Below are 24441 nucleotides of genomic sequence, written 5' to 3'. Positions count from 1 at the left end.
TTTAAATTCGCTCACAGTGGAAGTGCCTTGTGCAGTCACTGACTTCAGTTGGTGTATTGCAATATGTGCGCGAAATTAGTTCAAACGACAATTAGCGAAATTTTTGATTAGCCATTTATGCGCATTGATTTCCAGTGTAAGTAGTCTATACATTTCCGAGTATTCCAGTTCAATAAGTAGACTCGTGATAAATGCCACGGACAATTTAAAAAAATTATGCTAACGTTAATATATATATATATATATACCGGGTGTTCTATTTTAATGTTAACATACTTTTTTTTACATCCCCCGTGGACACGTAACGAAGGCAAAAGGAGAAAAAAAAATATATGGCATATCTTCCATAGCAGTTAGCATAAAACAAAGGTATTGTTACGTCTTAACACGACAAAGGGCCTTAGACGATTACCACGAAGCAACCCCACCCATTCATCATCGCATACCCAGAAGTCAACGCAGCGGTGACACCGACGCTTGACGCGTCCACAAAATCCCCTCTACCAGCACCTGACAAGCTGAACTAATGATGAAAAGGGCCAACGTCCACTGCTAGCCTGGGAACGGCTTCGACCTCGCATTCCCAGATTGCTACACGCTTGCTAAATATGCGGGGACATACTTAGCACTATCGTAGGTGGAATTCGGCGGAACGGTGCGATACCATGAACGGCAATATATATATATAATTCCTACAATCTTTATAATGATTTGTAATTTAGACTTACGCCACAGGTTTCATGTATACCTTGAAAAGCTGTAGTGCATGCGTACATATACATGTTTCCCTACTGTTGCGGCTCGAGGTGGCGTTTGGGCCAGGAATCCACCAAGCACATCGATGAGTACGTCCGGTAGTAGCAATGAAGGAAAAAGGGTTTATTTTACATTATTTACACTGGCTCCAAAGCCCACTTCATGTAAGAGCATATTAAACGTCGAGTTCGCATCAGGACACGACATCTCTCTTCCTGCACGAATCTCCTTTTAATACCGTCCTCTTCCCTAGGCGACTGGACTAGGGGATCTGATGGCTGTATCGCGGCCAGTCATCATTGTCGGGTCGGTCGCAATATCCCGTCCATGATATCGCACCGTTCCAACGAACTCCGCCTCCGATGATGCTAAATATGTCCCCGCATATTTAGCAAGCGTGTAGCAATCTGGGCATGCGAGGTGGAAGCCGTTCTCACGGTAGCATTCCACGCTTGCCCTTTTCATCATTAGTTCAGGTTTTCAGGTGCAGCAGGAGGGGCTTTTGTGGACCCGTCGAGCCTCGGTGTCAACGGTGCGTTGACTTCGGGATATGCGCTGATGAATGGGTGGGGTTGCTTCATGGTAATCACCTATTTAATGCCCTTGGTCGTGTTGAGGCGTAACAATACCCTTGTTTTATACTAATTGCTCTGGAAGATATGCCATGTATGTTCTTTTTTCCTTTCTTTCCCTTCCTTATGTGTCCACTGTCAGATACAATCAGAGCTGGAGCCCTTGTCAAGCTTTAATAAAGCGCCTTTTTGCTCCGGTCCTGGCATTTTGTCTTTGTTAGCTGTAAGGACTGCATGCGAAATATAGTCACCGGTAATTAATATATAATCAGCGGAGGCATGTCGGCGCGAACATCATTCCAAAATGATATACAGTGGCATGTTGCACACATTCGTAAAGCCACTAGGAATAAAAATACTGACGTATGTCCCCCCCCCCCCCCCCCCTGGCTTCATCACACAAGAATATTTTTCCGTTGCGACTATTCTACAGGACGGGCTGCCGCAGAGAGGTTGGGAGTTCTACTACCGAATAGACAAGCGGGAGTTGCGTTTACTCGGTCTCCGAAGAAAAGTGTGAAAGAACGTCGATCGGGCACCGTGATGTGGAAGTCATAGCTGCCGGAACGATATGAAATTACACACAAGAAGCCACGACGCTACAATGTTTTTCTACGGGTAGTGTGCGCCTCCTTCCCAAGCTGTCGGAGTAGCGCATCCTTGCTCCTATATTTGGCTATCTTTCTTCTGTTACACTGCTACACTATTAGGACGCACTCGTGAGCTTTATTCGACACGGCCTTAGAGACTGCGAAAATTATGTTATCTTTATGGGTGTTCAAATCGTGAAATTTCCTAACCGAATCGAATACGAAGACTCGAGAAAACGAGCTCCGAATATTTCATTTCTTATTTTATTTAAATTCTTATGGACACAAAACTAAAAGTAGTTTGTTTCTTGATGGGCTCGGCCGTGCATGCCAATTTTCCAGTCCTGCCCCTGTACCACTGTCACTTTTGCAAATGCTGCAATCCCTCGTATGTTTACTCACGTTCTCATGTTCTCGTATATTTTGCTGCACTTCAGTTGCAAAGTCGGTAAGTTTTCTTCAGAGCATCTTCGGATAAAGGGAGTAGAAGCAGCTGAAATCGGATTCACCTAGAGAACAAAATGGCTTAAAGTTGGGAGTCCTGGCGTTAGGATGTGGAGCAATGCGATTAGCATTCTTAAGGTACTTCACGCGCTTTCCGGGGTCCGTCTGTCTGTCTGTCTTGTCTGTCTGTTTCCCGCCAACTTGGTTAACGTGGGTTATCCGCGATCTAATGGTTAGAACATCGGGCTGCTTCAAAATGCTTGAAATCATTTGTCGGGCCAACTTTGGTCAACTTCGCCACGCCAACTTGTGTTACTGGGTATGCACATCTGCTCATGAGCCGCTGTTTCGATTAACTTCTTTCACCCCAACTTGGATGAACCATGGACTTCAATGAACCTCTTTGTTGTCAATTTGAGTCACTGGGAATGTGCTACAGGGTATGAGCCCCTACTCGGTGAACCTCTTTGGCGCCAACTTGGGTCACTGGATATGTATGTGCCACTGGGTATGTGGCTCTCTTCATCTTCAAAACAACATAATCATTGAGAGTTCTTCGGTGCTGGGCGAAGTCAAACCCGCGTCATATGTATTCAGGCAACCTTGTCTGTATATACGTTCACACACGCGCCACGTGGGTACTTTGCTGCGGCGGCGCTAGGCGACGGAGCGTGTTCAGATGGAAGCGCGAGAAAGCAGCCCGACGTCACACGCGCCTCATACATGACGCGTTTAGGCGGTTGCAATACCGTGTTTTGATACATTGTCTCAATGCGAATCGTATTAACGTTGACATCCATCGTGAGAAGGGTTCTGCCGGATTTTTATGTTGGGATGCGCATATCAACGAAGCATGATTATTATAAATCCCACCGCTTGCTATACGCATATTTACTATACGAATCATATTGACGAAGCACATTACTATAAATTCCGTACACCCATTGAAATGCGGTACAGCTTGACCCTCGAGGCTTTGTTCAAATGCGCCGTAAACAACATACTCGAGAGGCCGATGCAAACATATCTGGGGTTTGGTGGCGAGCGCACAGTGGCAGCAGGTCTTCTTTCAGTCCAACAAATTTTTATATGTATGTCCTAGTAGGCACAAATACACAGCGACAGGGAGTAAACGACATGAAATGCTGAAATTTTACTCTGCACTGAAATGACTCGAAATTGATCCTCGAAATATACATTTCTGCCCTTCCAATGTCCACGGCGTAGCAGGTTTTAAGTGTTCGTATTCTCAGGAACATATTAATACATTGTTGATATATAGTGATTCGGAGGAAGGAGAAAATAATGCTATTTTCTGCTACCCGTGGGGGAGCACGGCTCAGCATCAGGGGGGAGGGGGAGAGAGGGACATTGTTGAGCCAGAGGGCTATCTTTTCCGCCACGCTGTTCGGAGAAATGACTGCTCACCGTCTCTCCACTGAAGGACCCAAGGACGACTGCACCAGACTTTTCCCGACTCGTTCCCGTGGGAAAGGAATGGGAACTATTCTCCTATACTGTGACTAAACTGCCAATAATTGCCACCCGTCAAGCACTCGTTCCACCTAAGGCCATACCGCTCTCGTCCGCAAAAGCGTACACGCGTTGAAGGGGCTTTAGTTCCACCGAACGAAGCAATAACGTGGTGAGAGCAGCAGCACTCACTGCTGCCTGTTAAAAGAAAAAAAGTAAATTTAACTCGGACGTTGCAATCGATGTAAAGTGAAACTTTAATGAAGCGGTTACTTAAATGCAAGTAAAAGAGATGCACAAAATTTAATGATTTTTTCAAAATGTTATCCAATGTCCTTTAATGTGTAGGTTTATGCACTACGCCGTTCCCAAGCTATGAAGTAATGGAAACACCAGTTCAGGCGCTTGCACACTGTGAGTCGTCGACGCAGTGATGTCACGAGGACCAAGTCGATGTGTAACTATATTTGGGGATTCTACACGTCTTATGTCTCAGTGGCACATACCCAAATGGTCCTAGATACGGGTAGCCCAAATTTAACAAATTTAGCTAAATCAATGGAGCCGTTGAATATCACGCGATATTCCACTAAGAGGTGCTTGTGAACCGACACTGTTTGTGCAGGTTTTACGTCATGATTTAGTTTTGTTAGGCGACAACCTAACAATGTACACTACGGCTTCATAAGAAATTGCCGAAGGGAAACATGTGCTTGCACTCTATGGTCACAACTCAGTTGGTAGCTTATTACTTTTTTACACCACAGGTTTATTCTATGACTCGCGATGTTGCTTGGCAACACCAATGCGAATGCAGTCGGAAGCTGTAGAGACCAAAATGCGCTTCATAGCGGGTTTCTTAAGAAGGCTTAGAGATCGCAGTGACAGCTTTTTTTTTTTTTTCGGCCGCAGCGTATGACACGTATTGTGCAATAACCATAAGCTCATTAAATATCCACAACTCACCTTAACTTTTCAACTGCTCAATTGCTAAACGTTCAAGTAGTTCATGTAGATGCTGTTCATGATACCACCCCATCAACTATTTTTGGCCGCAGCGTATGACACGTATTGTGCAATAACCATAAGCTCATTAAATATCCACAACTCACCTCAACGTTTCAACTGCTCAAATGCTAAACGTTCAAGTAGTTCATGTAGATATTGTTCATGATACCGCCCCATCAACTACAGCGAAAAGACTTTCGGGGAAGCACGTTTGCGTTCCCCGCATTATTATTCCAAAAAGTGTATTTTCAATGTGCGTTAGAACGGCTTTTGGATAAGACGTTGATTTTTGTTAATCATATCATAAGAAGCCAACAAACAAGGACACCAAGGACAACACAGAGGAAATTGCTTGAACTTACTAATGTGATGGGAAGCTGGCGCCGCGGTAGCTTAACTGATAGAGAATCACACGCGTAATGCGAAGGCGTGGGATCGTTCTCCACCTGCGGCAAGTTGTTATTTCATCCACTTTCAATTCCATTAATATATGATTTCGTGATTTAAATTAGTAAGCAGAAGTAATTTCCCCTGTGTTGTCCTTAGTGTCTTTGTTTGTTGGCTTCTTAAGATATATATATATATATATTAGACATGGATGTGGTGGTGCACGTGTGTGTGTGTACATATGTATGTGTATATACAGGCACCCGCAAGCACAGGCTCTTTATTCTATGAGCAGGCCCTCACTGTGTTTCACCATTGTCTGTGCGGCGCTCGGGCACGCCTGAAAGCCTGCTTTTCCAATTTTTCAATGGGTTCACCGTGGTCTCTTCGCAGACCCTCCGTGACAAGTGCGAAGAAAAAGAATAAGCGCAGATACTGCTGCGTTGAGGATTGTCACAACCGCGAAGGGGATGTCGGCATCAAATTGTACCGCTTCCCTTTAAAACCGTGGGAAGCAACCGGCGGCTGAAGTAGATCGTCGTGGTTGGTGTCGTTCTTGCGAATTTCTGTTCAACGAAGACGGAAATGCAAAAGGAGACAAAAAGAAAAATAGAGCCAGCAGCGGCATCCGTAAAAGCGCACAATAAAGCGACAACTGCGTAAAAACGCGTGAACTGATTCCCGCTGTTGTAAATTGGTTTAGATAGCTGTTTAGCTCGTCTAGCTCCATAACAAAGGTCCACTGGTTGTGTAAAATCAAATCTAGCTTCGTAAGCGCTCCGTGTTGGAGCTTTGTACGCACTGCGCTTTTTGTTGTGTATTAATAAGCAAACGTGCAGTTTTTTTCTGCGTCAAGTTAAGACGTGGCTGCTGGAATGGGGCTCATTCATATCGATGTTGTCATGCACTTAGAACAACAAAACTAAGGTAGGAGTACACCGCAGTACACGTAGAGTATTCGCAAATTAGCATTTCTACCGGCAACGCTAGCGCACATTTGTTCAGTCTTCACGTCGTTTAGTCTCAACTGATTGCTCTTTATTAGGATTCAGCGGTGATGACCTCTCACATTCGAGCCCGAACGACAATACCAGAATATGCTCGAGGCACTTTGTCAACGGAGAAAAAAGCACCAAAACCTGGTGCAAGGCATGCTCCATGTAATGAAGTTCCAAAGACAGTTGAAAAACGTTCACGGCCGTATTTGCTCACTTAAGTGGCAAAAAATCATGATTTGTTAACTTACTTTCAGTTCGACGTCGTAAGCATGCTTGTTTTGTTGTGACAAACACTTCGTGACCTGCGCTGGTTGCTTAGTGGCTGTGGTGTTGGGCTGCTAAGCATGCGGTCGCGGGATCAAATCTCGGCCACTGCGGCCGCATCTCGATGGGGGTGAAAACGTCCCTGTACTTAGATTTCGTACTTAGAGTTATACCCCTGTCACACGGCAAATATAATGTCATTTACAACGAATGACATTCGCTGATAATGCCATTTGTTTGCTGTCACACGGTAAAACGTAATGACATTTGTCGAAAATGACATTTACAAACGAATGAGTTCGCCAAACTCATTCGCATTCGTTTGGAACCGGATGTGTATCCTCGACACCACGAGTGTACCAGTGTTTCGCAAACAGTACATGCTTCTTTTTTTGTTTTAACAAAAATCACTTTTATTCTATCAATTTTATCACCTAATTATTACTTTAAAGACATTGAAGTCCACCACGTGCGTAAATACAGAAAACTACTCTCAGTCCAGTGACCAGACAGCCGTCTTTAGCTTTCGCTGCAGCAGTCGTGTTGGTTCGCACCGGAGCATCGGCCGCGGCTGCTTCAATTGACTTGGCGTAAAAGCATCCCCGTGTTTTCCTTAAAAAAAATTAAATTATGGGGTTTTACGTGCCAAAACCACTTTCTGATTATGAGGCACGCCGTAGTGTGGGACTCCGGAAATTTCGACCACCTGGGCTTCTTTAACGTGCACCTAAATCTAAGTACACGGGTGTTTTCGCATTTCGCCCCCATCGAAACCCCGTGTTTTCCTGTGGCACGCGACAAGAATGAGGATATTAGAAGCCCGCATGCACATCAGAACGGCGATGACATGCAACTGCCCTTCTCGTACCACTTTAGCAGATGTAGCGGACGCGCCTATCGTTCTCTTCGCCCTGTTGCCTGCCTTAGCTTTGGCTTGGCTCGACTCGGCTTCGTTGACAATGCCGACAAGTTAGCGATCGAACGCCACGGTTTGAAAGCAACGATCACATATTATAGTGGAATTTAGCATATTGGAAAATATTTATTGGACAAAAGTGGGTTTGAGGCGTGTCTTTTTTTTTTTACTATCGTCATTGTCATCATTTTCAAACGACATTAGCTTTCGCCGTGTGACAGCGCGCTGTGATAATGACATTAATCGCAACAAATGTCATTTGTTGGAAATGACATTAGATTTGCCGTGTGACAGGGGTATTAGGTCCACGTTAAAGAACCCCAGGTAGTCCAGATTATTCCGGAGTCCCCCACTACGACGTGCCTCGTAATCAGATCGTGGTTCTGGCACCCATAATTTGATTTAAGCACTTCGCTGCGATGTCCGTGCTGTCTACTTTGACACGATAAACATAGTTGTAGTCGTAAATTTGACGTCCTTTCTCAAGCGTCGGTGGCCTGAAATGGGCCTCGATGTCTTCGATTGGCTTAAAACCGCAATTTAGAACGACCGACAAGTTTAAACGAGCGTCGAAAAAGCGTACCTCCCTAGCAGTGGCCGCCTCGGTGTTTCGCGGAACTGACACGGTGGCGCTGACGGCTGAGCCGATCGCTGCGCCGCTTGACCATAACCCATCTCCTGAGGCCAATGACAATATTGCTACACGCGTGCCTGTCGTACCTGTGTTACAATGCATAATTGTTAAATATCATCAGTGACATGTAATGAGCTGATTACTCTCCAAGGGAGACATTATTTGAACACACACACACTAAATGAAAGCGAATGTTCTACTATTTGCTAATTAACTTTTAAACTAATTACTAGAAGCCTTATATAGCAATTTACGATATGTAGCCGGTAACCTTTAATGGTATAACCACTTGAAACGAACGAATTCTGAGAATGACAACAGTTTCGAGACGTGCGTTCCCAAAGTATGCGACGAAATGCATTAGTGTTCTAGTAACTTTCGAGCTTCAATGCATAAAAAGGCGTTTTGTCAAAAAAGACAGTGGAACAACAGTGCATCTTTAAGACAAGTTTGACTGCGCTGAACTCAAAACTGGTACTAGTTTTAAAATTCGCTCAAAGTGGAAGTGCTTTGTGCAGTCACTGACTTCAGTTGGTGTATTGCCATATGTGCGCGAAATTAGTTCAAACGATAATTAGCGAAAATTTTGATTAGCCGTTTATGCGCATTGATTTCCAGTGTAAGTAGTCTATACATTTCCGAGTATTCCAGTACAATAAGTAGACTCGTGATAAATGCCACGGGCAATCTTAAAAAATTATGTTAACGTTAAAATATATATGTACCGGGTGTTTTATTTTAATGTTAACATATCTTTTTAAAAATCGCCCGTGGACACGTAACGAAGGCAAAAGAAGAAAAAAAACATATATGGCATATCTTCCATAGCAGTCAGCATAAAACAAAGGTATTGTTACGTCTTAACACGACAAAGGGCCATAGACGATTACCACGAAGCAACCCCACCCATTCATCATCGCATACCCAGAAGTCAACACAGCGTTGACACCGACGCTTCACGCGTCCACAAAATCCCCTCTACCAGCACCTGACAAGCTGAACTAATGATGAAAAGGGCCAACGTCCAATGCCAGCGTGGGAACGGCTTCGACCTCGCATTCCCAGATTGCTACACGCTTGCTAAATATGCGGGGACATACTTAGCACTATCGGAGGTGGAATTCAGCGGAACGGTGCGATACCATGAACGGGAATATATATATATATATATATATATATATATATATATATATATATATATATATATATATAATTTCTACATTTTTTTATCATGATTTGTAATTTAGACTTATGCCACAGGTTTCATGTATACCTTGAAAAGCTGCAGTGCATGCGTACATATACATGTTTGCCTACTGTTGCGGCTCGAGGTGGCGTTTGGGCCAGGCATCCACCAAGCACATCGATGAGTACGTCCGGTAGTAGCAATGAAGGAAAAAGGGTTTATTTTACATTATTTACACTGGCTCCAAAGCCCACTTCATGTAAGAGCATATTAAACGTCGAGTTCACATCAGGACACGTCATCTCTTTTCCTGCACGAATCTCCTTTTAATACCGTCCTCTTCCCTAGGCGACTAGACTAGCGGATCTGATTGCTGTATCGCGGCCAATCATCATTGTCGGGTCGGTCGCAATATCCCGTCCATGATATCGCACCGTTCCAACGAACTCAGCCTCCGATGATGCTAAATATGTCCCCGCATATTTAGCAAGCGTGTAGCAATCTGGGAATGCGAGGTCGAAGCCGTTCTCACGGTAGCATTCGACGCTGGCCCTTTTCATCATTAGTTCAGGTTTTCAGGTGCAGCAGGAGGGGCTTTTGTGGACCCGTCGAGCCTCGGTGTCAACGGTGCGTTGACTTCGGGATATGCGCTGATGAATGGGTGGGGTTGCTTCGTGGTAATCGTCTATTTAATGCCCTTGGTCGTGTTGAGACGTAACAATACCTTTGTTTTATACTAATTGCTTTGCAAGATATGCCATGTATGTTTTTTTTTCCTTTCTTTCCCTTCCTCATGTGTCCACTGTCAAATACAATCAGAGCTGGAGCCCTTGTCAAGCTTTAATAAAGCGGCTTTTTGCTCCGGTCCTGGCATTTCGTCTTTGTTAGCTGTAAGGACTGCATGCGAAATATAGTCACCGGTAATTAATTTATAATCAGCGGAGGCATGTCAGCGCGAACATCATTCCAAAATTATATACAGTGGCATGTTGCACAAATGCGTAAAGCCACTAGGAATAAAAATACTGACGTATGCCCCCCCTTTGACTTCATCGCACAAGAATATTTTTCCATTGTAACTATTCTGCAGGACGGGCTGCCGCAGAGAGGTTGGGAGTTCTAGGCTTTTGACGTTGTACTACCGAATAGACAAGCGGGAGTTGCGTTTACTCGGTCTCCGAAGAAAAGTGTGAAAGAACGTCGATCGGCACCGTGATGTGGAAGTCATGACTGCGGGAACGATATGAAATTACACACAAGAAGCCACGACGCTACGGTTTTTCTACGGGTAGTGTGCGCCTCCCCAAGCCGTCGGAGTAGCGCATTCTTGCTCCTATATTTGGCTATCTTTCTTCTGTTACACTGCTACACTATTAGGACGCACTCGTGAGCTTTATTCCACATGGCCTTAGAGACTGCGAAAATTATGTTATCTTTATGGGTGTTCAAATCGTGAAATTTCCTAACCGAATCGAATACGAAGATTCGAGAAAACGAGCTCCGAATATTTAATTTCTTATTTTATTTAAATTCTTATGGACACAAAACTAAAGGTAGTTTCTTTCTTGATGGGCTTGGCCGTGCATGCCAAATTTCCAGTCCTGCCCCTGTACCACTGTCACTTTTGCAAATGCTGCAATCCCTCCTATGTTTACTCACGTTCTCATGTTCTCGTATATTTTGCCGCACTTCAGTTGCAAAGGCGGTAAGTTTTCTTCCGAGCATCTTCGGATAAAGGGAGTAGAAGCAGCTGAAATCGGATTCACCTAGAGAACAAAATGGCTTATAGTTGGGAGTCCTGGCGTTAGGACGTGGAGCATATTTAATGCGAATAGCATTCTTAAGGTACTTCACGCGCTTTCGGTCGTCCGTCTGTCTGTCTGTCTTGTCTGTCTGTTTCCCGCCAACTTGGTTAACGTGGGTTATCCGCGATCTAATGGTTAGAACATCGGGCTGCTTCAAAATGCTTGAAATCATTTGTCGGGCAAACTTTGGTCAACTTCGCCACGCCAACTTGTGTTACTGGGTATGCACATCTGCTCCTGAGCCGCTGTTTCGATTAACTTCTTTCACCCCAACTTGGACCCCTGGATATGGAAACTCGGTATGCGCCAGACTTCAATGAACCTCTCTGTTGTCAATTTGAGTCACTGGGAATGTGCTACAGGGTATGTGGCGCTCTCCAATAAACCTGTTTCACGCCAAGTTGGGTCACTAGCTATTAGTCACTGGATCATAACCTCCTTGCACTGGGTATGAGCCCTTACTCGGTGAACCTCTTTGGCGCCAACTTGGGTCACTGGATATGTATGTGCCACTGGGTATGTGGCTCTCTTCATCGACAAAACAACATCATTGAGAGTTCTTCGGTGCTGGGCGGAGTCAAACCCGCGTCATATGTATTCAGGCAACCTTGTCTGTATATACGTTCACACACGCGCCACGTGGATACTTCGCTGCGGGGGCGCTAGATGAAGCATGATTACAAAGACGGCGCCGAATAAAACAACACACGAAGAAAGGAGACACGAGATAAGCACGTAGATGGCGGAGCGTGTTCAGATGGAAGCGCGAGAAAGCAGCCCGGCGTCACACGCGCCTCATACATGACGCGTTTAGGCGGTTGCAATACCGTGTTTTGATACATTGTCTCAATGCGAATCGTATTAACGTCGACATCCATCGTGAGATGGGTTCTGCCGGATTTTTATGTTGGGATGCGCATATCAACGAAGCATGATTATTATAAATCCCACCGCTTGCTATACGCATATTGACTGTACGAATCATATTGACGAAGCACATTACTATAAATTCCATACACCCATTGAAATGCGGTACAGCGTGACCCTCGAGGCTTTGTTCAAATGCGCCGTAAACAACATACTCGACAGGCCGATGCAAACATAGCTGGGGTTTGGTGGCTAGGCGCACAGTGGCAGCAGGTCTTCTTTCCGTCCAACTAATTTTTATATGTATGTCCTAGTAGGCACACATACACAGCGACAGGGAGTAAACGACATGAAATGCTGAAATTTCACTCTGCACTGAAATTACTCGAAATTGCCCCTCGAAATATACATTTCTGCCCTTCCAATGTCCACGGCGCAGCAGGTTTTAACTGTTCCTATTCTCGGGAACATATGAATACATTGTTGATATACAGCGATTCCGAGGAAGGAGAAAATAATTCTATTTTCTGCTACCCGTGGGGGAGCACGGCTCAGCATCAGGGGGGAGGGGGGGAGAGGGACATTGTTGAGCCAAAGGGTTATCTTCTCCGCCACGCTGTTTGGAGAAATGACTGCTCACTGTCTCTCCACTGAAGGACCCAAGGACGACTGCACCAGACTTTTCCCGACTCGTTCCCGTGGGAAAGGAATGCGAACTATTCTCCTATACTGTGACTAAACTGCCAATAATTGCCACCCGTCAAGCACTCGTTCCACCTAGAGCCATACCGCTCTCGTCCGCAAAAGCGTACACGCGATGAAGGGGCTTTAGTTCCACCGAACGAAGCAATAGCGTGATGAGAGAGCAGCAGCAATCACTGCTGCATGAAAAAAAAAAAAAAAAAAAAACTTAAATTTAACTCGGATGTTGCAATCGATGTAAAGTGAAACGTTAATGAAGCGGTTACTTAAATGCAAGTAAACGAGATGCACAAAATTTAATTATTCTTTTTTTTATTTTATCCAATGTACTTTAATGTGTAGCTTTATGCACTACGCCTTTCCCAAGCTATGCCGTAATGGAAACACCAGTTCAGGCGCTTGCCCACAGTGAGTCATCGAGGCAGTGATGTCACGAGGACCAAGTCGATGTCTAACTATATTTGGGGATTCTACACGTCTTATGTCTCTGTGGCACATACCTACACTGCGGGATGGGCCAATAATTAGCTCATGCCCTGTGGCATATACCCAAATGGTCCTAGATATGGGTAGCCCAAATTTAAGAAATTTAGCTCAATCAATGGAGCCGTTGAATATGGCGCGATATTCCACTAAGAGGTGCTTGTGAACCGACACTATTTGTGCAGGTTTTACGTCATGATTTAGTTTTGTTAGGCGACAACCTAACAATGTACACTACGGCTTCATAAGAAATTGCCGAAGGGAAACATGTGCTTGCACTCTAGGGTCACAATTCAGTTGGTAGCTTATTACTTTTTTGCACCACAGGTTTATTCTATTACTCGCGATGTTGCTTGGCAACACCAATGCGAATGCAGTTCGGGAGCTGTAGAGACCAAAATGAGCTTCATAGTGGGTTTCTTAAGAAGGCTTAGAGATCGCAGTGAATTTATTGTTTTACGGCCGCAGCGTATGACACATATTGTGCAATAACCATAAGCTCATTAAATATCAACAACTCACCTTAACTTTTCAACTGCTCAATTGCTAAACGTTCAACTAGTTCATGTAGATATTGTTCATGATACCACCCCATCAACTACAGCCAAAAGACATTCGGGGAAGCACGTTTGCGTTACCCGCATTATTATTACAAAAAGTGTATTTTCTAAGTGCGCTAGAACGGGTTTTGGATAAGATGTTTACCCTATCATTCGTGAAAGTCTTTTATCAAAAAATTCTGGCCATCCCGTAATCGACACTAGATGTAAGCATGAAATGACAACTGGCAAAGCAGATTGTTTGGAGATGATACTAGCCACAATATTAAAATGGGTGTAGTGCATGTTCGCAACGGCACAGCCCATCACACCCCACAACGCCATACTTTGCACTGGTCCATATGGACGCTGCCCAGCTAGAAGAAAGCCGGCTGAAGGCGGCAAGACAGGCAGCGAGACGCCAGGGAGGCCGAGCGCACCGCCCAGCTACAAGAAGAAAACCGCCTGAAGGAGGCGCCACCCAGCGTGATCTCTTGAGGTAAGGGGGAGAAAGATAGAATTGACTCGTATCGACCGTTGACCATTACATCGGTAATATACAGGCTAGCAATGCAGGCAATCAAATTAAAGTTTCAAGTATGGGCAGGGAATAGTGGCATTTTGGGAGAACTTCAGAATGGCTTCAGAATAGGTAGGCGTTTGGATGACAACTTATTTGTTCTTACTCAGTGTATTGAAATATCAAAAGTAGAAAGCAGACCGTTATATGTGGCCGTTGTAGACATTACAGGAGCCTATGACAACGTAGACCGCAACATTTTGTGGGATATTCTGGAAGGGGAAGGCTTAGGTGACGACTGTCTACAGCTTTTGAGAGAGATTTACCCAGAAAATACCGTTTGTTTTGAATGGGAAGGGATGAGGAGCGAGGAGAAAGTTGATGTGAACAAGGGACTGAGGCAGGGGTGCCCTTTATCCCCACTGCTGTTTGTGATGTACATGGCGATGATGGAGAGGGTGCTAGAAGGAAGTAATATCGGGTTTAATCTCTCATACAAACAGGCGGATACAATAGTAGAGCAGCAGCTTCCAGGTTTATTTTATGCGGACGGCATTGTGTTGCTAGCTAACAAGCAAAGTGATTTGCAACGTCTGGCTAATACCTGTGGACAGGAAGGCAACAATTTAGACTTGAAATTTAGTGTTAGAAAATCAGGTGTTATGGTATTCAATGAAAACGGTATTCAATGTGCCTTCTGAACGTCGCTATTGGAAATGACAAAAAACACTTCAGCGTACTAGAAGTTACAGCTTGAGTGATATTGTGAACAAACATTAGGAAGAACTGTGAAGCAATATTTTTTGTAACTTGTTTGGGCATTAACTAACGTATGTAATGCGGTCCTGTACAAAGAGACCGCATTTTCTTGTGTTGTGATTGGTTGCCCGGATGATCTCGTTTTATTCTCGCAACTTGTTCTCGTTTGATTGCCTAGATAATAACGGCTCTGGCTTTTTTGGCTCGAGGTCACTTGAATGTCGCCGACAACAGGAGTCAAAAACATTTCATGCTTGAAATTATTATTGGCTATGCTTATGGAGGTGTTGGTGCTTGTAGGCGGCTCCTCTTCTCTGACGCGATGATAAACGCCAAGGCACACTTCGCGACAAGACTTTACCAGGGACACCAGTTGCTCAGGAAGAGGTTTCAATGCATCCTTTGGGTGAAAGCGTACTTGGGGTACCTTTGTGTTTCGTGGGGTTTCGTGCAGGGCTGCTGTAGAGGGGGGTGGGGTGGAGGGGCTCATGCTATCTGCAGTGCAACATGAAACCGTCGGGAGGCCACTAACCCAGCTGGGAGAGGTCGTCGCCCGCGTTCGGCAGGCGGCAGAGATAAGAAGACCGGCGTTCTTTTTCTTTTTTTTGCGACTTAAAGAGCCCAGGATGCAGACTTTTGTGATGTAGGTTTGAGGAGACGAAAAAAGAAAGCGTGATTGTGAAGAAAGAGAGAGAGGCACACACACAATGAAAAATAAAGAGAAATGGGAGAGCGAAGCACAGCGGAAACAAGTTAAAACAACTTGGGGAAGCCAACGACAGTCACCTTGGCCGCTAAGTGCTTTGATTTTGTTTCGTTTCTTTGGTAAGGCGCCAGTTTTTCACTAAGCTTCTACAAGAAAATGTCCAGCTGCTGAATAATGCAGCGTAATTAATTACTTAATTATAAAGTAATCCCAAACGCTGGTCGAAAAAGTCGGCACATAGCTCTAAAGCTTAAATGGAAACATGCTTTTAATCTACACGGAAATATACAGGGTTTCACATAATTCGAACCAAGGATTTTGAAAAAGCGGTTAACCGCAGCTGAATGAACCTAACGACGCGAGAGGCTCGACGCACGCTTGAGAGCGTTGCAATAGGATAGCGCACGAGCGCGGTCACGTGCTTTTATTACCTATTTCGCGGGATTTCTTTAAACGCAAAAAAAAAAAAAAATCACTACGCAGCCTGTACGTTGCAACAAGAAATTGGATCGGTCGTTTCTGAATACCCTCTACAACGCAACGAAACGCCCTTGGCCCTAAAGTGCGTATTAAAAAGTCTGCATCTTAGTTAAGTAACTAATTAAGCGGAATAAAGAAAATACTATAAGGAGCGCCACGTGAGGGCAAACCATATGCCGTTGGTTTCATTTAGTTGCAGCTAACCACTTTTTAAAAATCCTTGGTTCAAGTACAGGGTACTAGAAGTGTACTAGTACACTGTAGTTCAAGTTACGTGAAACACCCTGCATACTAGAAGTAGAATATACCAAATACGTGACGGAGATATATCTGCCTATTGCTGTTTTCGTTGGGCTAATCTCGACTAGGTCGTTCTTTTTTTTTTTTTCCCCTTGAACTAATGCAGTGAAATGACAGACAAATGCGTTAAGTTGATATCAAAATTCAATGCGCTTGAATAACGTACCTGCCCTTTTTTTTTTTTTAATAAGGCGACAAATGCCTGTTCAAATGTGTAGTGAGGGCTACCCTCGAAATGCACCAATAAAATCAGATCCGAACGATAACATTGGTTCAGTGTAATATCTCCAAGGGCCGACCGACCATGCCAAGCAAGATGAACAGGAGAGCAAGATTTCAAGTTGTCATACACATGAAGTCTGAAACCCGCGTTATCCACGAAGCGTCATATGGCTTTATTTCGCACCGAATAGCCGTCTTGTCTTTGCTTATACATATGTTTCACATTTATCTACGTCCGCGATCGTTAACTTTGACGCTGCTCACGTAAACAACTCACTTATCTCGCAGCTTCCTCGACGTTAAAGACTTCTCGTGCCTCTCATTTATCCGGCAGCTGGAGCATTCTGTTTCCTCTCGCGTGTAGCTCCGACATCCAAACAAGAATGCGCCTCTAGGCACGGAGCACAGCTGTATTGTTCGTGCGTGGCTGCCACATTCCGCGAACGCTTTTCCTTTTGCCATACGTCAATAGTGCAGCGTGCCTCCGTATTCTACTTCAAACGCATTCCTCCTTAAGTCGCATATCCATCTGGCGGCTGGACATCCCTGATCCCAAGAGAGTTTTCGGTGATACTTTGTAGTTTTGCGCCCAAAGCTTCGAAATCCGTGCCTTTGTGACTCTCCTATAATCTTTCTTTCTTTCTTTCTTTCTTTCTTTCTTTCTTTCTTTCTTTCTTTTCTGTAGAAACTTTCTTTCTTTACAACTTGGATCGCCCGCTCACGACGCGTCTCCCGCCTTAGCTTTCTTCTTTTGCTGTAGTTACTTTCTTCCATTACTTGCGCTAAGCAACAGTTTTATGAGCATAACGCTGAGTGAAATTATTATCTGGATCGGCCAAAACACTCGGAAATGTTGACGGCGCGATTGTAGCGTGACAAGCGCGTGAAACGCATTTCCAGACTCTTTTCTGCGCTCTTTCATTGCGTCCATTCCACGCTGCACAGTGCCCACTCTGGAACGCTCTCTGCAGGAACGTTTTTTTTTTTTTTTTTGACGTCCCTGCAACATTTTGTGGGGTTTTGATTCGTGCTGCGAAACGTGTGCGCGTGTCTTTGGGAAACGCGTGTTTCGATTCTAACGCACAGAATTGCCAGTTGCCCTCCAGGTTATCTAATGTTCCAGGGTGTCTTATATAACATCTGTTTTGTGATTTCTATTTATTGTATGTGAGCTCAATTTCCTTTCTAATGTGTTGTAAGCTCTCTCTTCTACATTTACGTGAGATTATGTTCAAATTTATTTTTTATGTGAATCGTGCGGTGAACAATTGTTCAGTGCATTTACGTCACCTGACTGTCTGACTTTTTCGTTGTTAACTTTCTTTTGTTCAGTGCCGGTTTGTTATGTCATTAGTGCATATACATATATCTTCTATCACAAAAGGAGCAGCCGGCGCCGCCTAAAGGCGCGAACATCTCCTAAATATCACGTGTTACAAAAAAAAAAAAAAAATTTCCGGGCGCGGTGGTTCCGGCTCAGGGACTGACTGATTCGTCTCCCTTGCTCATAGCGCTATACAACAGGGAAGGGCAGCGTACACGTCGTTTCAGGATGTTGCAGAGGTCCTGGGCGCCGGCGTCGTATAAGAACCCGACGTCAAACATGTGATCTGGCGCACTAGGCAGTATGCGGCGATAATTCCTGTCCAAATTTAGCTTGCCGGTTGCTTTCGCAGCGGTGCAACCGGCTTTTCTGTTATCGCCAGTCCCAGAGCATCAGGCACTCTACGTACGCTTCCGGTGAACGTCTCGGGAGCTGCATTCTTCTTTAAAAGTATCCTTGGGCAGAACCAAACCTTGGGCTACCTAAAAATAAACTTATATGGTGCCCGGCTGTCACTAAAACTGTTACTTTATACTGCCTGCGCTCGGATCCGCAGCTAGAATACACCTCGCCTGTGCGGGACCCACATAACACTGCACCACTACAGGCAGTACAATATCCTTCCGCTCGTTTCATACTAGCTAACCATAATCGCATTGCTAGTGTCACAGAAATCAGTTACATTTAATCTTCCCTCCCTAGGCATCCCGTAGAAGGCAGCCACGCCATTTGTCTTTCTCACAAAGTGTATTTTCACAATCTCGGCCGCTCTTCGTTCCTTGTTTATACTTCCAGCGCCACTTCACTCACACCGGCTTGATCATCCCCATAAGGTTAGCATACCATATTTTTCTACCACTGCAGGGTCACAATCATTTGTTCCCAGAACCACACGGAACCGGAATCGCTTACCTACCTACATAACATAACTGATCCAGGTGCTTTTAAAAATACGTTATCAAGCCTGCTGTAAAACTGCTTTATGATTAGTCATCTTTTGTCTGTACTTTTTTGCTTGAAATGTGTAACTTATTCCGTATTACACTTGTTTGTCTGCTTTCTTTCTGTTCTCTTTTGCTATGTATGTACCCCCCCTCCGCAATGTATTTATACTATGAGTACTGCAAATAAATAAATAAATAAATAAATAAATAAATAAATAAATAAATAAATAAATAAATAATTTCACAATAATTTGCGAGTCTTAAGTGTTGTTTATGATTGGTCAACCACCTTCGTTAATGACGTGTTCAACGTCAAGACTGTGTCTCCTGCTATTATGAACTTTTTTGTGTGTGCGTGCGCGCGCGCGCGTGTGTGTGTCTGAATACAGGTCCCTACATTTTGTATGTCCAGTCATTCCGTATGTGACAAAGTACCTGATGACAATCAGGTGAGGCTGCAGCTAGACTGCACTGATCAACGCTAATAGCGTATTTCTTTTAAGCGACGCGGTTGGCCTCAAACACTGTGCTGTTTCTGCCTGACACGAATACAAAGATTGAACTGCCGTGCCTTCGGAGGGCGCCTTCCGAGGCACGATACTAGCCTCATTCTGGAAGCGGAAAAGGTAAGAACAATACCGAGAGCGGTAGATTTGGCCCCCATCGGTACAATCCATAGCGGAGAGCAAATTAATAACTCGACATCCACGCATTGTCGTAAGGATCTTCGGGTATACATTGGCACAAGCGGACGCTTATATCGAGACACTACTCCATGACTATTCGCAACAACGGCCCATTGTATGCTGATAATGGGAGCCTGATTTTTCCTGCGAAATTCACCACCTCGAAGTTCAAGACATCACACCAGACGACATCGACAGCCGCGGAGCCTGCTGCTCCTCGTATAGCGCACTTCGCATAATCAGTGACTCCAAGACAGCTCTACATTGCTTGCTTTCCGCCTTACGCCGTGGACCCTACGAACAACTAGTTCTAGAAATACGAGAGCTCCTTCATCGCCTTGTCGAGCAAGGACAGGACGTAACATTTCGGTGGCTCCCTAAGCACTGTGACGCAACGAGCAACGAACATGCCGATGAAGCTGCTCGATCTGCTCGTAAAGACTGCGTCCAATCCCGCTGTCAAGAGCAGATGCAGCAGAGAAACTTCGAGTGCTTGCAAACGACGTCATACACTCGTTGTGGAAGACACCTAGTTTGCAGCACACTCGTCTTCATCGAGTCTTCGACTTCGTCCTCCACCTGGTCTATCCCGACCCATGACAACGATTCTTTACCGACTGTGGCTTGGTATCGCTTTTACAAAATCCTTTGCTTTCCTCATCAAAAGGGAAGATAGTGCTGCGTGTGACCACTGCGCCAACGAGGAAACTATCGAGCACGTTCTTTGCTATTGTCCCCGATACCGCACACACAGGCAGCCTCACGCGACCGCGCTGGCCCGTCTTGACGACCGGCCGCTTTCGTATAACAGACAGTCCTGGAACGCCGAACTATACAGTCGTCACACAACAAGACACTCCAAGCACTCTTCAAATTTCTGCCTTCGAGTGGTCTATTAGAGAGACTCTAGTTCTCACGGACGTTCCCAACCTCCTCTATTTTTCTTGTCTTTGCTTTTTCTCGGCTACACTTTCCATCTTTCATTTCCCCTTACCATTCTCCCAGTACAGGGTAGCAAACCAGAATCTTCTCCGATTCACTTCCCTGCCTTTCCCACCCCATTTCTCTCTCTCTCTTCGGCGTGACTGTCGGCGGCTGATTACCGCACAGTTAGTAAGTACTTGGCGTAAGTTAGTAAGTACTTCAACACCTTTATTGAAGTGGAAAGAAACAGAGACTTGGTTCCTTATATACATGGTACCATGATATACGTGTTTTTACTTAGGAATAGACTAAAATAATATAATAACTTAATAATTTAAAATAGTAGAAATATCTTATGTCAGCACAGTAAGACAGTTACTGCACCTTTCCTCTTCAGGAAACACTCTCTCTTACACAAGTTGAGCAAAAAAGCTAGAAGTACCCGAGCGACCTGGTGCTGTCCCAATATCTCCAGTTCTACTTGCAAATCAACTACAAAAAAAAAGAGAGATACAAAATTATGCAAATCCGATGCACGGTGGGAATCGATGTAAGCGAAGCTTTCTGTGCTGTTTGCTTTGACTGACGATAATTAGCAGTGATGTTGATGGTGAATGTTTACTTTATTCAACGTTTTGTCCAACACTAGAATGGTGAGTTGATGTTAAACATTACCTTGCGTGCACCACTGCCGTTTGTCTGCGTAGTACACAAAACACAAAGAGAGATGTGCTTGTTTGAGGCGTTGTTGTGCGCCATATTTGATAACCTATGAGAGGGTTGAGCATTGTCATTGCCTCACATGGCACATCGCATCGTGGCAGAAGCATTAAACTTGAATTGGATTATGGGGCTGTACGTGCGAAAACCGCGATCGGATTATAAGGCAGGCCGTAGTGGCGCACTCCGTATTAATTTTGGCACCGTGGTGTTCTTTTACGAGTGCCTAAATCAATGTGTACCCGCCGTGGTTGCTCAATGGCTATGGTGTTAGGCTGCTGAGCACGAGGTCGCGGGATCGAATCCCGGCCACGGCGGCCGCATTTCGATGGGGGCGAAATGCGAAAACACCCGTGTACTTAGATTTAGGTGCACGTTAAAGAACCCCAGGTGGTCGAAATTTCCGGAGTCCTCCACTACGGCGTGCCTCATAATCAGAAAGTGGTTTTGAGACGTAAAACCCCATAATTAAAAAAAAATCAATGTGCACGAGCGTTTTTTGTTTCGCCCTCATAAAAATGCGGCTGCCTCAGTCAAATCCGCGACCGCAAAGCTTACGCGGCGGCAGCAGAAGTGTTGATTTGACGGTCGACCGCTTCGGTAGTGTTTCCTGGACCCTGCGGTGCGCTTTAATTAATGCGGCTATGCTTCTGCACGCCCTGCGTAATTTGTCTGCCTGACATTTTTGCATGGCGCTTATTTTTCAGAAATAGCAGCAACGTACAGCACCATACCTTGAACTTAATCTTATCCTGTTTCCCCGCAACCACTGTCGTATAGTAGAGGGGTTTCCTTGCCTTCTCACGTCACCTCCCCCTCTCTTATATGTGAATTGCCTCTTCTCCTCCCTCTCCTTCTCTCTACAGTTCTATCTGCGTCCCCTCTGGCCTCGCACGTTAGTAGAAAAGAAAGCGCCACAATTTCTGCAATGCTTCTGAGGGGAGTAACGGATCATTACAGCTGTCAATCGGCTAAGGTGGCGACGGCCAGGGAGCTCCAGAGGGCATTGCGAACATTCGACGCGATGGAGCGAAAACGAGTTTCTCCCGTCGCCTTTCATCTCTTACTGGCACCTGTCATCTATATACACGCTTTGAACCACCCCCCGACGCGGTGTGCGCGACATCAGCAGTCCACAGCAGCAGCGGCAGTGGCATCAGCAGCAGCAGCAGTGGGAAATTCGAAGGAAAAGACAATGAAAGTTTCGCTTTAATAATCCAGGGACACTTAAGCACTTCGTACGAGTTGTGAAAGCGAAAACATTACTGCCCAATTGAACGCCGCTGAGCGGTCCTCCGAGTTATGAACTTTGTGGAGCTCACCTCACAAGCCATGTGTGATCAAGGGCCTCAAAAGAAACCAAGCCACCTTACTGCTCCGCATTCGCACGGGCTCTGCTCGAACCCCTGCGTGGATGTACAAGACTGGCCTGGCGTTATCACCATTATGTTCAACGTGTGGTGTGTGCGGTGACATAGAACATTACCTAATGTGCTGTACTGTGTATAACGCGGAAAGGAGGGTGTTATTCGGGTCCCTCAAGAAGACAGGAGTTCCTCACAGCTCTTTTCAAGACATTGTTTTCCCGCGCGGCGCGGGAACCGGTTGTGTAGGAAGGAGGTCTCTCGCCTTCTTTTAAATTACCTACAGGACACAGATTTGGCCTCCACATGGTGAACTGAGGAGTGACCATTTGTATTTTGTGTGGTCTGTGTTTAATTATGTGATTTACTTATTTTAAGTGTCGCTACGGTGGAGCAATTGCCGGCAGCAACTGCAAGGCTAATCCCACCAGTAGCCTACAACAACTCAACTCAACAACTCACTTATGAACTTTTCGCGGGCAAGCGAGCGCGTTGAGAAACTCGGGGCGTTTTGATTCGACTTTACGAAGACGCAGTTAGAACGCCGGCAAGAGCTTGCGCGGGCAAGGAACGCGCCGATAACACAGCTTTCCGAGAGTTCGTCAAGGTGACGTGGCGTCGCGCCGATGCCATCTCCGCTTACGCAACACCTGGCATGCTAATGGGGTGGCAGGTGGCCCTTTCACCCGCTCTGCTCCGTCGAAGCGCGGTCGTGACGTGGCGTCGCAGCCAATGGGAATGTAGGTGCCGTTTCGCTGCTCCAGAAAACAAACGCCGGCTTTTTCAGTCAATGGGCAATTTCACGTTTTCGTGTTAAAAAATACGAACAAACAAGAAAAGCATGCAAATCACCAATTCCCCGTGGCACATATACAGCCGACGGTATCCACAGCAGCATGGAACACACTTGAGGAAGCGACCGATGATGGATAATTTGAAATACCATACACTGAACATTACCGAACGTAACGGGTCGACTGGACCGAACAAAGGTAAACGACAAAAGCGCATTAATGAAAAACATAAGTGAAATTATGGGTGAGCTGTAGGGAGGTGAAGGACCGATATGGTGGGGGACTAGAACCAGTGGTCTTCGGTGGGGTTAGATAAGAAAGAAAAGAACGGCTCGGGTAGAAAGAGACGTGGTGGCAAGATATAGCGGAACGTAAGGAGGGGAGTGACGCTACAAAAGGAAAAGGAAGGCGTGAAAAAAGGCCCGAAAGGCGGAAGGAGTGAAAAAGAAAATTCGACAAGAATGGAGAAACCTGCCACATAAAGATGGAGTGTCGGCGCTTTCAATGAAGCACATTGACAAGTAGAATATACCTACGCAGGAACCTTTTTTTTTTTCTTTTTTTTTGTCATCAATAAACCTTCTGAAATGCTGCGCGAAGTTCCACCTAATATCTATACCACCCTTATTATGCTTTATGATATCTTCCCCCCGTGTCATCAAAGGAAATTGTCGAAACATTCGTCGATAGCACAGCGGAACCACGTTACCGTCACGGCCGCCTGCAACCTTTGCATGCGGGAAGTCATCTGGTACATTCTATAGCGATGACTAACAAGCGCTGAGCATGCCCCTTGAAAGGCGCCGCTGATTTGCCAGCGCGTGCTAACAATTAAGTGGACTGCCTGAATGGTCTGTTAGATGCAAGTTCAGTTGTGCAGCGATATAAGGCAAACGCGGCGCGCCGAATTTTCGTCGACCTGCTCAGTTTGCAATACCTCTACACAAAAACCATGCGTTCTACTATATAGGGGCCAACAAAACGTATCAGCGACATTGCATGATGCAATATATTTAAGAACGATTGCATCAGTGTGAAACCTATGCTGGTGGAGGGTAAATATAACTTTCATAA

General features: G+C 45.2%; 1 protein-coding gene across 1 annotated transcript in view; it reads right to left on the bottom strand.

Annotated features, from left to right (window-relative positions):
* LOC126544090 (oxidative stress-induced growth inhibitor 2-like) overlaps positions 1–24441 on the bottom strand; it is a 215669-nt gene that overhangs the window by 159993 nt on the left and 31235 nt on the right. The window lies entirely within an intron of this gene.

The sequence above is a fragment of the Dermacentor andersoni genome, chromosome 1, assembly GCF_023375885.2.
Source record: "Dermacentor andersoni chromosome 1, qqDerAnde1_hic_scaffold, whole genome shotgun sequence".
In the NCBI taxonomy this organism is placed as follows: domain Eukaryota; kingdom Metazoa; phylum Arthropoda; class Arachnida; order Ixodida; family Ixodidae; genus Dermacentor; species Dermacentor andersoni.
The sequence above is the reverse complement of the archived record's forward strand: the minus strand, read 5'-3'. Positions and strand labels throughout refer to the sequence as shown.